Here is a 7981-nt window from a genome sequence, read left to right on the forward strand (position 1 = left end):
CTACAGAAGGAAGATACTCGTACTCTTTTCAAGCCATTCTGCGAAATAGCTAAAATAGAGTAGCTTGGATTTTATTTTATCTGCTTGCATGTTGATAATGTTTGTTTAAAAATTTCAAATACATGGAAGGTAAATCCATGTTTTTGCAGCAAGCATAGTTTAGTAGATGCAATCATTTTACAGCAGTGTATCCCAAAAGAGTTTTATAAAGTGCAAAGGTTTACTACAATCGTGAAAAAAATATTCATGCACCTATGGAGCCTGGCCCAATTGGGATTTGTAAGCATCGGTATACAGATCTACATATAGCCAACAGGACAATACGTGGAATGGACTACATACTGCAATAAGCCATGTTTTTTCATATGTCTTGTTCCTAACAATTGACTTAGTTTGCGTATCTCACTAAGCCAAAATCAATTTCATTTCTTATTATGCCTTAGGTCTAACTATAATGCCTGAACCTAGTCATGGCTTTCTTTGCATTTTAAAAACGAGGAGCTATCTAAATAAGCTGTATGCATTAATATTACATAGGCCTTCTCAATTAGTTATACTCCATTTTTTTATATTCTTTGGATTCATATTCTTTGTTGTGCTGTTCTGGCTTCACAGTCCTTATAATTGAATCTGTGTGTGTGTGTGTGTGTGTGTGTGTGTGTGTGTGTGTGTGTGTGTGTGTGTGTGTTTGTGTGTGTGCAATGTCAAAGCACCTGGTATGCCCATATATGGGAGGGAGCATACTGCTTCCCTTTTGCCTTTCAGGTCCACCCTAGGCACCTTCCAGAAATCATTTTTGTGTTGTGTTGCATTTGTGCTGATAAATAAATAAATAAAGTGAGACTAGTATAGATCTGTTTCAAGCTATTTAGCTCTCATCAGCCAGCCATACCCTTACTGGGATTTATACATACATACATATACATACACCTGCCATTTGCACAGAACTATCCCCTGTTCTTCCCTCCCCCTGCCATTGGCGGCTGGTCCACAGATCCAAAAATTTTGGGGACTGCTACTCTAAGTTCTAGAATGCAGAATCGCCATAAACAGACCTCTCTGTTCGGCCACTTAAAAATAATTGGCTTCTTAATGAGCAAAAAGGCAAACACTCCTAATAGATGAGGCTTAAAAGTCGGTTTGATCATTCCTTGCTAGAAGTTCAACCAGTGAGTACTTTCTAGTTAGCTGAAAACTGTGGTTTTTATAACTCAGCATAATGTAGGAATCAGCCACAGTTGCTCACTCAACAAGCCATGGCTTTGTATGATGTGTGAATTGTTTTCAATTATAGAATGGTTTGCTTCAAAAGTCTGCACAGCAGAGTTAAATATGGAGCAGTCATATTAAATTAACTGACTATGCTTACAGTTGCACATGTGGTTAATTTAGACTGACTTTAGCTCAGAATATTAATCCAGCTGTTTTATAAACTAGCACAATGATGGTTAATCTTTTCGGCACCAAGTGCCAAAACTGGAATGAGCCAGAGCGCCAGAACCCGGAAGAGAGCAGCTGGCTGCTGTGCATGCACACCAGAACAGCTGGCTGGTGTGCACATGCGTGCAACCGAACCCAGAAGAGCAACTGGCAATGGCGCATGTGCCTATAGAGAGGGCTCTGCATGTCAGCTTCAGCACACATGCCATAGATTCACCATCACGGAACTAGAGCATTAACTTTTATGAGTCATTCAAGCCACATATTGGATAAATATGTATAATTGAAACTAAGGCTTGATGTGATATATAAAGCCCACTATATGAAAAGTGTGGATACAACATAATTGTAGTCTGGATCCAGATATCTGGGTATCTGATTAGTTGCCTTTAGGAACACAATGTTAAATGAAATACCGTATTTTTCAGGGTATAAGACGCACCAAGATTTTGAAGAAGCAAATTTTAAAAAAAAGGTTTTGCCCTCTGCAGACCTCCCCAAAACAGCTCATTTTTTTGTGAAAATGGGCCTGTTTTTTGCCCAAAAAAGGACATGCATAATCTTTAGGAGGCTTTCAGAGTGCTCCTGGGGGCTGGGGAAACAAAAATGAGCAAAAAATGGCCCCTTTTTCGCTCATTTGTGCCTTCCCCAGCCCCCAGGAGCACTCTGGCAGCCTCCTAAAGGCTATGCACGACCATTTTGGTGAAAGGGGCAGGGTTTCGGGATGCCTCTTTCTTGAGGGGAAAAAGGTGTGTCTTATACTCTGAAAATACGGTACTCATGGGTGTGATTTTCTGTTCCTAATTTTCAAATAATGTTTTTAAGGTCAGTTACATTTCTCTAACAGCCCTCAGTGGCAGCAGCTGTTTTTGCATTCTGTTTACTTCATTGTATGTTTAATCATCTTCTTGTCCAATGCATCAATTGGCATTTTCATTTAGTTACACCAGTTGCCCTCTGCTGCCACGTGAGAAGTTGCTTTGTCCCCCTCCTTTTACTAAATGACACTAGTTGATCATGTTGGAGCTGGAGTAGCACCGACCGATGTTCCTGAAGCTGGTGGTAGATGAGAGGTGCTGCTCCCCTTAGACTGCAGCATCATGTTAATCAGAGCTGATTTGTAAACGGCGTCACCCCTCCTACCCCCATCAATGGCACAGATGCTGCTTTGTGCTGCCTGAGACCAAGCAGCTATTAACAGCAAATCCAGCGAGGGAAATTAATGAAAGACTCTACTAATAAAAGGCAGCTCAAGACAGCCAAATCAACTTGCTCCAAGCAGTAATTAACTTTTAGAAAAAGCTCATGAAGGTAAATATTCCATCATCAGTAGTCCATGCTGTCTTGCCTCTCTCTTAAAAAATAATAGGAAGGAGGAAGCAAAAGATAGAAAAAAAGAAAAGCAAAATATAACTACTGGGATTCCAAGACCTAAGAATAATGCTCAATTAGTTGCTGCAATTCTCCTCTCATTTGAAGTTTCTGGCACAGAATACATGCAACAATAATTAAGACGCTAAAAAAAAAATACAACCCAGAAGTGATTAAAATGGTTAGGAAATAAGTAAAACCTCATATACCCTTTAATACAAATATATGCATGACCACATTACATGTTTTCTTTTCTTCTTCTGCCTGGAAGATAATTTTTGTATAATCACTACGGTTGGTTATGAATTTAAATATTCATACCCACAAATGCGTTTATACAGTTTAGCATCGTTCAGTTTGAACAATTGTCATTCCTTCTAACGAAGCTTCAGAAGCAATTTCCCTTAGATGGAATGGATAGTTAGGAAGGCATCGCTGAAGGATCTGGGTTGCCCACCTGATACAGTATTTTATTTAGCATCTACCAGACTCCATCTTCATTTTAGTGGGGAAAAATGGGTAGTTACAGGATGCTGAGCAACAGACTCATTCAAAATTTATTTCCAAGGATGCTTATGGATTCTACATATATCCCAGAATTACAAACGACATTGATTTTGTTCACACATTCGGCTAAGCTGACACTGAAAGCCACTTCCACTCTGTGAAACTTTCCTGGTTTTAGCTTCATACTTCTTGGGCTTCAGGAAAATGGTAAAGAGCTCCCTGCTCCATCTTGCATGAACTGAAAGTGGGTTCATAGGCATGTGACATTTGCATTTAAATTTTTTTATTGTTATATACATCTATTTTATGCTGATATTATCATAATTTTAGTACCTTCGGAAATGAGTAGCATACAAGCAAAAAAGGACAGAGGGAGGCAGGAAGCAAGGAGAAATGTTTGAAAATTTTCCCTCATCAAAGCTTCTTTGACAAATTACATCTTTGTATATCTTTTTATCTGCCGTGCTTGTAGTTTCCCCTGGCTGCTGCTTAATAAATCTCACACTACCTTGATTCTGGGTATTGTGTCAAGTAATAGTTTAGATAACACCCATCATCTCCAAACAAAGTTTCTCTTCTTACTTCCTTACACATATTTAGAAGGGTAACTTATGAAATAAGTCCTCATTTCAGCACCAGTCTATATCATGGAGTCTCAATCTGACTTTCAGAGTAATTTACTTAGAGTGGTTACAATATTCATAGATTATCCTACAAAAATCTCCTACAATATTTCTGGATCATTAAAAAATTGCAGCAATGCATACAGATATGATGAGTGGACAAGAGTGATTTATTCTGAAATTTAGTTAATTGATTATGAAATTTAGTTAATTGATTATGAAATTTAGTTAATTGATTATGAAATTTAGTTAATTGATTATGAAATTTAGTTAATTGATTATGAAATTTAGTTAATTGATTATGAAATTTATTTGTTGTCCATCTCGTATCCCACCACTCTGGATAAAAATTGTAAAGGATTGAAAAATAATTTAAATGCCCAAAGTCACTTGGAGTAATATGGCAAATCTTGAAATCTTCAGCCACTCTTTCAGTCCAGTCTGTAAGATAATATTCAAACTGGATGACTTTTTATTTTTAAATACAAAACCAGAGAGGAAAATAAAAGCCACCTCGGATTATGTCAGTGCAAAATGGAATTTCAGGCATATTCTTATTCAGACAGTTCCTGCTGAACTGAGAGGCAGTTAAAGACACCACAAATCAGGTTTTGCTTGTGAGAGATATTGAGAAATAGAGAATAAGATAAATGTTTTGGATCTGCTTATGTGTTTTAAAGGGCAAGGCTTAAGAGTGTATTCTTTGGCTTTGAATTTCTTGATTGGGCAGAATTCTCTACGTTATTGTCCATATCTAAGAAAATACGATTAGGGGACACAGTTCTGTTCTGCCCTTCAACGGTGTGATTGTGTTGCTGAGCGCAGCTGTTCTGAGCTGCTTGCCACCAAATCAAAACCTCCCCAATAAGGCTCTGATGCTGCTTGCCTAGAAAACAGAGGCTTAGCTCCCATTTAACTGTCAGCCTTGCTCCTGGCTCCGTTTTATTCCTTCACGCTGAGTTTATCTGATTACTTCAGTCAAGTGAAACAGAAGGCCAGTTGACATTGTCAAGTCAAGCTTCAGTCAAATGTGTGGCGGACGATCATCAAGTTTTTCACGAACAGGCAGAAATAAGCTTCTGAGGAACACCAAGAATAGAGCTGGTGCCATACACATTTCTGTCATGCAAACAAATGCAGAGTACGTGTTGATGTGCACTAGCTCCTATTAGCCTGAATTCTGCAGGCACCGTCTTTCTAAAGATTTCCATAGTTTAGCCCAAAGTATGTTTACTTGGAATTAAGTCCCTCTATGCTAAATAGGATTGACTCTCTACTAAGTATGTGTTTAGGTTGCAGCCTGAGGGTTCAATCTTATGAACCAAGGATGTGCAAATGTTTTCAAGAAAAGATCACATTAGCTTTTGGGTTGCCATGTTGCGGTGAAACACAATTCAAAATGAGATGGGGCCAGAATAAAAATTATCAAACATCAAATTGTAAAAGATTTATCTGAATTGGTGTTTGGGGGTTTTTTGAAAAAAAAAAAACAGCAATCTTGTCTTTGAAAAGGTTTCTTTTTCCATGTTTTGTGTGTTTATTATTATATTAAAGTATTCTTGGGGGAAAAGAAACGTATTGTCATACATATTGGAGCTACATCAATCAATTATGTAATTTGAGATATAGTTTTTCAGAAGGTGGTTGAACGTGTTTATGCACTATGAAAGAAATGTTACTGATAAAGAAATTAATGATGGATTGGCATATTAATGTGCACTAATTCCTCTGATCGACTTCAAGCAGGCTCCGTCTTGGAGCTATCCTAATTGCGAGTTATACTGGATGATTTGGACATCATGATAAATCTTGGTTAGAAGAAATTTCTGATGGAGGAAAATAGTGCATTGCGTTCCTGTGGCACAACTATTTAAGCCACAGTTATCTCTGTGTGCATGTGCCGCGTTTTAAAACTTATAGCAAAAACAATTACATGGCTGATACCATGTTTTCTAAAGCCCATCTCACCTTTGGTCTCAAGAAACAAAGAATGGCATCATCTGAGTTAATACATGCCACTTCTTCATGCATAACTTTAAGACCATTACATTGTTGTTTATCCTTTTACAAAGTTATGTAAAAAAATTAACTAAATTAACCATGTGATTTAATGTAATGCACTAGAAATCCTAGAACTGTGTGGAAGAGAGATGGGTTGTAAATATTTTAAATTAATGATTAACTGATGACTCATCATCTCTGGATTGTGTGCGGGCCTCCAAAGGGCTTCCATCAGAGACTCCAAAGATTATATTAGCAAAATTCAATGGCAATTTTCTGATTTTCAAAATTATGAAAAGTCTGGTATCTTTTTAAAGCAAACTAAACCTTAAATAGGGATGCAGTGGCTCAATGGCTAAGATGCTGAGCTTATCGATCAGAAGATCGGCAGTTCAGTGGTTCGAATCCCTAGCACCGTGTAATGGACTGAGCTCCCATTACTTTTCCCAGCTTCTGCCAACCTAGAAGTTCGAAAGCATGTAAAAAATTCTAGTAGGAAAATAGGAAACACCTTTGGTGGAAAGGTAACATCATTTCCTGCGCCTTCGACGTTTAATCATGCCAACCACATGACCACGGAGACCTCTTTGGACAGTGCTGGCTTTTTGGCTTTGTAATGGAGGTGACCACTGTCCCCTAGAGTCAGGAATGACTAGCAAATATGTGCAAGCAGAATCTTTGCCTTTACCATGATAGCAGTGTTGCAATATCTCAGGCGTTGCCACAAAGAAGAGGGAGTCAAACTATTCTCCAAAGGACCTGAAGGTAGAACAAAAAGCACTGGGTGGAAACTAATCAAGGAGAGAAGCAACTTAGAACTGAGGAGAAATTTCCTGACAATTAGAACAATTAATCAGTGGAACAGCTTGCCTCCAGAAGTTGTGAATGCCCCAACACTGGAAATCTTTAAGAAGATATTGGATAGCCATTTGTCTGAAACGGTATAGGGTTTCCTGCCTAGGCAGGGGGTTGGACTAGAAGACCTCCAAGGTCCCTTCCAACTCTGCTATTGTATTGTATTGTACCTTTAAAACTTAAATAATAATGTTAAATTCTGAAAGAGCAAAACTTATCCAGAATTCACAGCCCACACACATTATCAGTGTGTAATTACTATTCCCTCTGCATCTCTTGCTTACCGGGGGGGGGGGGGGGGATTTTGGTAGTTTGAGTGGTGTGTGGTGGTAAAGCAGCTTTTCCCAATTTGATTTTCCAGACACATTGGGACAAAAATTGGGCGAAATTATTCTTGCCAGCTAGGAATTTTCATCGTAGGTACTGCCATAACTAGAGATTGCCAGGGTGGCTAAAGCTATGGTAGTAGCACTATGGGCTGAAAAAATAATCATATCAACAGTAGATAGAAGTAAAGAGTTACCTATAATTTCAAACTTTTTGTTCTCATCTAGTGGTCCCATGGATTGGGCAGCTTTAGTGCTAAGCATATGCTAGAAATCCTCTTGGAACCATCATTCATTGGAGAAAAGCTTTAGGACAGTGATGGCTAATCGTTTTGTTGTCACGTGCTGAAAGCACATGCGTGCGCCCATAATGCAAAGTGCGCATGACATCCCCTGCATGCCCCACCCCCATACACATGTGCATAACCCCCATGTGTGCCCCTCCCCCACGGATGTGTGCATGATCCCCCCCGTGCTCCCCTTTCCCCCTACCCATGTGCATGCAACCCCCCTGCGCTCCCCACCCCCACCCACATGCATGCAAACTCCCTGCACTGCTCATGCATGCATGCATGACCCTCGCACATGGGTCCTGCTCCCCATGCATCTGTGGTAGAGACCCAAAAACCAGCTGGCTGACAGGAGGTGCACAAACATGTGCGGTAGAGCTGAACTGGGGTGATGGCTCACATGCCCGCAGATAGAGCTCTGTGTGCCGCCATCATGGTTTTAGGATGACCACCACCATCAGGAAATTGAGAGAAATGTTTCTTTCTTTTTAAACTGCGGTGCTAATAATGTACAAAGCAGACAACATTAATCAATTTGTGCATTTAGCACTTAAGAGGGGACTGAACC

This window comes from Thamnophis sirtalis, unplaced genomic scaffold (assembly GCF_051295495.1).
Source record: "Thamnophis sirtalis isolate CommonGarterSnake01/CBP01778 unplaced genomic scaffold, rThaSir2_p1.2 scaffold_10, whole genome shotgun sequence".
NCBI lineage: Eukaryota > Metazoa > Chordata > Lepidosauria > Squamata > Natricidae > Thamnophis > Thamnophis sirtalis.